General features: G+C 47.1%; 1 protein-coding gene across 2 annotated transcripts in view; it reads left to right on the forward strand.

Annotated features, from left to right (window-relative positions):
* The window catches only part of NUBPL (nucleotide binding protein like), a 290,856-nt gene extending 282,112 nt beyond the window's left edge, over positions 1 to 8,744 (forward strand). The window contains exon 16 of one of the 2 annotated variants that reach the window (XM_040620813.1): positions 8,564 to 8,744. The gene's annotated coding sequence lies outside the window, so the exon portion shown is untranslated. The remainder of the gene's footprint in view (positions 1 to 8,563) is intronic. The other variant, XM_040620814.1, reaches the window with a different exon arrangement.
* Positions 8,745 to 8,994: the final 250 nt, after the last annotated feature.

Genomic DNA, 8,994 nt, shown 5'->3' on the forward strand with positions numbered 1-8,994 from the left:
GGGGGGGGGGGGGGGGGGGGGGGGGGACTTTCTGAGAACTTCCTGTTGTGCTCCTCTGACACTCGGTGCACCTGTGTGGTTCCACAGCCAGGGCACCTCTTGGTCAAGCAGGCAGCTTCGCGGGATGGCCCTTGTAGACAGGCGCAGGCATCTGAGTCCTTCTAGTCAAACTGTGGTTTTTGAAGAATGGTTCTGGAAGTGGCATTTATTCACAGACCCACCAGCTGGGCTGGCCCCAGCGACTGAGTTGCTCTTTGCAGCCGGAGGCAGACTCCGCTCCAGACGCAGCTAAAATTCATTCTGACTGGAGGGAGGAGACAAAGAAGGTCAAAAAGAAGGGAAATGACGGGATTCTGCAACCACATCTGTAATTAGGGAACCATGGGACTAACTTTGGAGAATGGCTGGACCTTGTCTTGGTTTGCACCTTGTCTGTAGTTCTGGTTGTTGGGGTCAGGAAAGCCTGGCTTCCAACAAATCTCTACTATTAATGGCTCTGCAGTACAGAGGATGGCATTTGACCTCCCTAGCCTCAGTTTCTTTATCTGTAAATGGAGATGGTGATTCCTCCCCCACGGGCGTGTTGTAAGGACCACATGGTGGTGCCGAAACGCCTAGGGCCCACACACGGTCAGCAGCTGCTGTGATGTTGTTTTTACTCCCTTCTCCCCCTCCCTCACGCAGGCCACACTCCTCGGAAAATGAGGTTCTTGCAAACTAGTGGTTTAGGGGCACTTATAAAGCTGTGCACCATGCAATGCATGTGTACTTGATGAGCTTTCAGTAAATCTAATTTTGAAATCCTGTTTTAAATATACTTAGGGAAATACAGAAAGGTACTCCAGAGCAAGTTGCTTTATAGAGGCAATCATAATTTTCTGATTCATTTTAATTTAGGCTTTTTATGTATCATATTTTCATAAAATGAGACAACCCCCTCACCCCCACGGCTCCCTAGGGGAGCAATAGCAATGAGCAGACAGTGTTTGCCTCCTGGAGATGCTCACACTCCCTCCTTCCTGTGTTTCTCCTAAAGGCAAGTTCATTTAGTGCAGTCGTTGGGGGCCTGCTCGCCTTCCCATGGGGTGAGGGGTTGGCCTGGGTCCTCCGCTGGCTAAGACTTGAACTAGCAGGTTAAAGTTGAAGAGTCACAATGGATCTGTGTCAGAGAACTGGCAGTGCGGAAGGGACTGTCCCCCGGGGAGCTGCCTGAGTCCACCTTGGTGAGGCTGGTCCTTACCTTGCCCCAGAGATCCTATGCCAAGTAAATCCATGTGAAGCATTAGAATCACACCTGGCACAGTTAGTGATGTGTGTCAACCATCATTACCAACACTACTATTATTATTGTGATACTTGTTGCAAGACTCTCATTTGGGTTTGTCTCAGGTTGTCTTTCAAAAGCGGTCTTCCATCCTGCAGAATCGAGGGCTAGATTTTAGGACCAGTAGCTATAAGGCCAATGGAGGAGCAATACGGCAACCTCAGGATTGAGTCCACCAATCATCGCAGACCCTCTGTGTTCTCCTTATTCTCCCTAAATAACTAGACCAGCTGAGCTCTGGCTGGGTACTTCTGATTTACCTGGGCCATCGCTGTCTCCGGAATCCTGCGGAAGCAGTGAACACCTCATTGGTATTCATCTGATGGACTGACGGAACTGGAATGTAGCCAGACTGCTAAGTCCACACTGTCCTGCATTTAGGCCTCAGAAATCTGATTCTGAGAATGTACATCTTGCATTACAATCTAGATTTCCAGAGGAAAGTTTTGGATGGAATAACCCAGACCCAGGTCTTGGTAAGTTAAAGCCTGGGTTAAATGAGGCATAAGAGCCCGGAATATACAAGTCTGAGTCTTGGCTGGGGAGGTGTGGAAGATTTGAGGTGCCAGACGGCTGGCTTCCCTCCAAGTGTTTACCACCCTGGTGCCCTGGGGCTACGGGCAGGCCATGTGCTTATTTGCCCCTCCCCCCTTCCTCTCCCTTTCTTCCCCCTCCTCCTCATGTTTTCCATAGGTTAAAGAAACTCAGGAACCTATGGACCCAGAGGGGAGGTAATGGGGCGAATGAGACCAAGGAATCAGACTTTGCCTTGGCCAAGGATACCATGGGTTTATAGTAGATGTTCCCTCTGATTGTGAAATGTAAGGGCTGGCCTTGGACTTTGAATCTCAGTGTTCACCCTCCCCTGCCTGGGTGTGGACCTTCTTCCCTAGAAACTCTGGTCTCCAGGAGAGAAGATGGCCTGAGGCCTGGCCTTGTATCTCTAGGAAACAGGAAGACTGTGGCAGCCATGGATTCACATGGAGCCAGTGACATTCACATGGAGCCAGTGACAACAGGACTTGCTGGTTCCTCCCTGCCCCATCCCTCCCCCACCCCCGCTACTCCTCATCCTCTGGTGCCCAGGCTGCCTGCACTATGTGGATCCCACAGACCTTGCCGTGGGCCTTAGAGACCTCTGAGGCATGCGGCTGGGGGTCTCTTTAGCGGGCATGTCTCTGAGTTCACCTCTCAGAGGAGAAAGCATATGCCTCTGGGACCATCTGCAGCTCCTCACTGATGTGCCTGCTACTCAGTCAATAACTGTTGTTCAGTCTGGAATTGCTTTCTCTTCTTCCTAAAGTATAATGTCACATTGAGTCCTGACCCCAGTCTAGCCTCTGGAACACAAGAATATGTGCTTTTATAAACCCCAAATACTGCAGGTGCTGCCCAGTTCCTCCCTTCCCCAGACAACTGTGTATCAAACTGGAGGAATTACTTTGATATGGTGAACGGAGGGGTCTTATGACTGTCATTGCTCTCTTTCTGTTGCCAGCAGCCCAGTGTGCCTACGGACAGGGGGTACCACAGTCCAGGAGGGCGGCGAACAGCAGAGACAGCACAAACTGTGTGTCAGGTGGGTGGGGGTTGGAGAGAGGCTGGCATTGCTCGTGCACACCTGCAGAGCCCCCACTTCCTTCCCATGTGCCCCAACCTACCTATACCGGGGCACAACAAAGGAGGGACTTTCACCCATGGATCTCATGGTCACCAAAGGCCTCAAATTTGGACTTTTTGTAAATTTTATCCCCAAAGATATGCTAATAGGACTGGAAGAAGGAAATTATCATCAGATTTAAACTTCTAAATTTTGGTACCATGCTCATGAATTTTAAAAATAAATCCTGCTATTACATTGTGAATAGGATGATTACATTGCCTTGTGTATTTTTTAAATTTTACATGTGTTACAAGCCTTAATTTAATAAATGTAAGTTTCTAACATGTATTACAATTTTTGGAACCCTAATAGTTAGACATCGCTGTTCTTAACATACCTGGACTCAGGCCTCTTTTGACCTCACCTCTGGGTGAACTGTGGGAAAAATCTGTTCCCTTTCCACATGTCATTTCAACTTCAGAAAATCTAAAGAACTAAACCCTGTTTCATTACAGTGGTTGACCTACTGAAAGAGACCTTCCAGGTTGCGTGTTCACAGCTCAGCCTCTTTCTCACGCCATTAGAAAATGCACTGCCCTGTCTTCCCCACCCCGTCCCCCAGTGAGGCTGTCCCACTTACATACTGCAGCCTGCCCAGCTCTGGCAGATATTCTCAAGTCCTTTACCTTTAGACAATGGTGCTAGACTGTATCTACACACTGGAATCAAGGAAGAAGTTTTTAAAAAACAGATGCCTGGGTCCCACCCCCAGAGATTCTGATTTACTTGCCATGAGGTGTGATCTGAGCATTGGGAAAGCCCAGATTAAAAGCTCCCCAGGTGGTCAAAATATGCAGCAAAGTTTGAAAAACAATGCACTAAAACAGTGGTTTGAAAACATTAGCGTTAGAACTACCCTACTATCTAGCAATTACACTACTAAGTATTTACCCAAAGGAAACAAAAATACTCATTTGAAAGGGTACATACACCCTGATGTTTATAGCAGCATTATCAACAATAGCCAAATTATAGAAAGAGCCCAAAGGTCCATCAACTGATGAATGGATAAAGAAGATGTGGCACGCACACACACAATGGACTACTATTCAGCCATCAAAAAGAATGAAATCTTACCATTTGCAATGATGTGGATGGAGCTAGAGTGTATTATGCTAAGCGAATTAAGTCAGAGAAAGACAAATACCATATGATTTTACTCATGTGGAATTTTTTTTTTAATTTTATTTATTTATTGACAGAGCACAGCAGGGGGAGCAGCAGGCAGAGGGAGAGGGAGAAGCAGGCTTTCCGTTGAGGATCCTGGGATCATGACCTGAGCTGAGGGCAGACACTAAACTGAGTGAGTCACCCAGGCGCCCCTCATATGTGGAATTTAAGAAACAAAATGGATGGAACATGGGGGGTGGGGGAAGAGAGAGGCAAACCAGAAAACAGACTCTTAACTATAGAGAACAAACTGAGGGTGGCCGGAGGGGAGGTGGGTGGGGGAATGAGCTAAATGGATGATGGGCATTAAGGAGGGCATTTGTTGGGATGCGCACTGGGTGTTGTATGTAAGTGATGAATCATTAAGTTCTATACCTGAAACTAGTATTACACTGTGTTAACTGGAATTTGAATAAAAACTTGAAAAGGGAAAAAAAAGAAAACAGCATGTATCAGACTAACATTGGGGCTTATTAAAAATCAGATTGCTGGGCCCTATCCCCACAGTTTCTGAATCAGAATTTCTGGATGATGCCTGATAATTCATTTCTAGCAAGTTCAAGTTCCCAGGTGATGAAATGCTGCTGGTCCAGGGACCGCATGTTGAGAACCACTGTCTGAAATGAAAGAAGCAGGGGAGATGGGCTGGAGAGGGAAATACGAGTGAATGCACCAAGATCCAGCTATTTCTTATATTCAAACTCTGCAATTGGCTTAGAGGCCAGGATACTTCTAAGCTCCAGAGTATGGGTCACTATAGCTGCGGCTGTACAGAAAGTCCAAGTGGGGTTAAGTTGAGTCCAGGCAGCCGGAACCCCCAGTGGTTGGGTAAGGCGTGGGTCTGAAACAGTCTGGGGGTCTGGATGGGCTCTGACCAGAAATGTGTCACATGTGTAATTTCCTATTTTCTAGCCACGTTAAAGAAATTAGAAAGAGGGGCGCCTGGGTGGCACAGCGGTTAAGCGTCTGCCTTCCGCTCAGGACGTGACCCTGGCGTTCTGGGATCGAGCCCCATGTCAGGCTCTTCTGCTATGAGCCTGCTTCTTCCTCTCCCACTCCCCCAGCTTGTGTTCCCTCTCTCGCTGGCTGTCTCTATCTCTGTCGAATAAATAAATAAAATCTTAAAAAAAAAAAGAAAAAAAAATTAGGAAGAAACGGTGAGATTAACTTTAACAATATGTATATTGAATCTAATTAACCGAAATCTTACCATTTTAACATGTCATCAACATTAAAAATTATTCATGAGAGAGTTTGCAGCCTTTTTTTCCTGTGAAATCTTGGAATAGCCGGTTTTACACCTAGAGCATATCTCTGTTCAGACTAGCCACCTTTTCCAGGGGCGCATGGGCGCAGCACAGGTCTCCAGACACCGTGCGCTTGTGAGGAAGCGCTGATGCACCCTGGCGCCCACTTCTCTGGGCAGTGGGCAGCCCCTCCTTCCTGCCCTTCCTGGAGCCCCTGGAATCTCTTCTCAGTGTCTGAGAGCCTCTCCCACGTTCCGCACCAGCAGCGCTCTGAAGAGCACAAAAGGTCGAGTGGCCGAATCATGTCTGCACGTCTGAGGACAGGATCCGAGAGGTTCTACAGATAAAAGCAGAGCCTGGCTGTTTGGGGGAGAGATGAGGCTTTTGTTGGAGAGAAAATGGGTGTTGAAATTGCTTGAGGAAGAGAGTGAAGAGAAAGCTGTGGTTGAACGGAGCAGTAGAGCCAGGATGGAGTTTTCTTTTGAACGTGGCCGGCGGGAATGAACTGACCGCTAGCGCTGGCGCTGCTCAAGGGAGCCCAGAGCACCGCAGGGCTTCACAGCACTGCGTCAGCCGTCCCGCCGTCCCGCCGTCCCGCGCTCTCCCGGCCGCGCGCCGCCCGCCCTCCGACTGAAGTCATTCAACGCTCAAGTACGGAGCGCCTACGCCATGCGCGAGCCTCCTGGTGAGGCCGTCGATTGTAAGTATTGTGAACACATGTTTTAGGACGTCAGGCCTGAGTTCAAATTCCCATTTTTGTGGTATGATCTCTGGCAAGTTAATCTCTGCGCCACGGTTTCTTCATTTGCGAAGTGGGGATAATACCTCGTATACCACAGAAATCTTGTGAGGTCGGTGCCGCCGGCATGCAGGTGCTCAATGAGTGGCAGTGGCTGGGACGAAGTAAGGTGATCCAGGTGCCGAGGGTGCAACATTGAAGCAGGCGCTTGAGCTCGGGGTCGCGCGGGTTGCACTGTGCTGAGCTCTCCCCGCCATCCCTATTGTTGCAGTTGTATGAGTGCGCTGTGGTAGGTGCCTTACGCACCAGGCTGCGTAAAGCCTGGTTCCTTCTCCCAAGGAGCATAGGGGCCCTGAGGGGAGAGAAGAGGTCTACGCAGACAAATCAGAGATGAGTTCGATGTCATGATTGCCTTGACGGAGGAAGGAGAAATCACTTCTGCCTGAGGGATTCAGAGACTGTGTCCCAGAAGAGTGGATGAGGTATCTGTAGGCAGAGACTGAGGGGAAGGACAGTGGAGACCGAATGGCTTGGTCAAAGCCATGGAGGTGAAGAACTGTGCTCAGGGAGCATGGAATGGTTGTGATGGGGCGCATGGAGGCAGTTAAAAGGGAATGGTAAGAGGCTGGTTGCAGGGCTTTAAATACCAGGCTAAGGAGTTTGGATTGTACTTAGTAAAAAATGGAAAGCCACAGACCGCATTCCAGGAAGGAGTAACCAGAGTAATGATGAATACATTTTCCTTTGGAAACAGAAGGATCTTGAGAGTCAGAATTTATTGAGATTGCCCTGTCAGAACTGAACGCAAGCTCTTGTGCTTTGAGACACATGTAACTTGTAAATCATAGTATCCATTAGCACCCCTTTCCAACCCCACTCCCCCAAAGTAACCACTGTGACCAGCATGGTATGTACCCTTCCAGACTTTCCTGTGCTCACAGATAATATAGAGAGATTTAAAAAATTGTAACCAAAATGGGATCATATTATATTTACTGTTCTGACATTTACTTTTTTTATTGTAGAAAACATACATCACATAAAATTTTACCATTTTCACCACTTTTAAGTATACAGTTGAGTGGCATTAAGTACATTCCCATTGTTGTGTAACTATCACCACCATCCATCTCCAGAACTCTTTGTCTTCCTGAAATCCTGTACTCATTAAACACTGCCTCCCTAGTCTCCCCTCCCCCACCCCACATCTAGCAGCCACCACTCTACTTTCTATTTTTATGAATCTGACCACCTCAGCTAAATGGAATCATACAGGATTTGCCCTTTTGTGACCGGCTTATTTCACTTAGCATAATGTCTTCAAGGTCGTTCTATGTGATAGGATGTGTCAGAATTTCCTTCCTTTTGAAGACTGAGTAATATCCCATTGTGTGTATACATATTTCGTTTGTCCATTCATCCACTGATGGATACTTGGGTTGCTTTCACCTTTTGGTGTGCTATTAAATAATACATTGCAGACATTTTTCCATGCAAGTTCTTACAGAGCCACTTCATTCTCCTTAATGGCCGCCGAATATTCCATTACATGGAGGTGACTAGTCTAGAATCACACAACCAGCTGGTGATGATGTGGGGATTTGAATCCAATTCTTTTTGACTCCAAAAGCTGAGGGCTTTTCACCACTTCAGGTAACATGAGGGGTGTATACCCTTTGAGTCACCACATGGACAGCATAGCACTAGGCTAGTATAAAATAATATGATACAACCTGACTGGGTCCTGAGAAGATTCTGATAAATGAAGAGAGTGGATGGAAATCAGGTCTAGCCCTGATTTAGAGTCCCTACTCTGTCCTCCCACAGTGTAGTTATCACCACTTCTCTGTCAGTGCCGACCTGGGCCCCTTTCCGGGGTAGCTCTGGAATGCAGTAGTCCCCTTTATCCACAGGGGAATACGTTCCAGGCCCCCCAGTGGATGCCTAAAACCGTGGATAGTACTATCTAAGCATCAAAACTATATACTATGTTTTTTCCTATACATGCATACCTGTGATAAAGCTTAATTTATTATGTATGGTAAGAGAGTAATCATAAAATAGAGCAATTGTAACAATCTACTGTATTAAAAGTTATGTGAATATGGTATCTCTGTCTCTGAAAAGATCTTATTGTACTGAACTCACTCTTCTGGTGATGATGAGAGATGGTAAAGTGCCTGCATGAGGAGATGAATGAGGTGAACGATGTAGGCATTGTGACATAGCGTTAGGCTACTATTGACCTTCAGTGACGGGAGAAAGCCTGTAAGAAGATACTCTTGACCTGCAGAAGGAGAATCATCTACTTCTGGACTGCTGCTGACCATGGAGAAGGGGACACTAGTATAGTAACAAGTAGTAGCATCTTGGGGCCAGAAGGGACCTTAGAGTTCATCTGACCCAAATATTTGTTTCAGGAGAGGAGGAAACTGGAGCCAGAGAGGTCGGCCCCCCCAGACGTGAGCTTCCCCTGCCTCCGCCTTGAGGGTGTAGCTGCCAGGTAAGCCGTGTGGTAAGAGGCTCCATGCTGGTTCCCATCCCAGTTTTATTGATTCAATCACCCTGTTGATGCTGGAAAGTCATTTTCCCTAGTGCATTATTTTTCTTGATTATTTCTCTTGTACACATGTATTCTTCCAGCAGCCTGCCTGGCTTTATTAAAAGATATTTATGTTTTCTGATCACTTCTACTTCCTTCTGTTCCTTCCGAGAATGGAAAATCAATCTGAGTGTCATTAAGAGGATATTCCCTGAAGAAGATTGCTGGTGACAGTGGATTTGTCACCCAACTCACTTTCTTTTACTGAGCAATTGGAATTTCCTCCACAGGGGGTGAGAGCTGGTGTTA

The sequence above is a fragment of the Ursus maritimus genome, unplaced genomic scaffold (genome assembly GCF_017311325.1).
Source record: "Ursus maritimus isolate PB19 unplaced genomic scaffold, ASM1731132v1 scaffold_36, whole genome shotgun sequence".
Taxonomy (NCBI): Eukaryota; Metazoa; Chordata; class Mammalia; order Carnivora; family Ursidae; genus Ursus; species Ursus maritimus.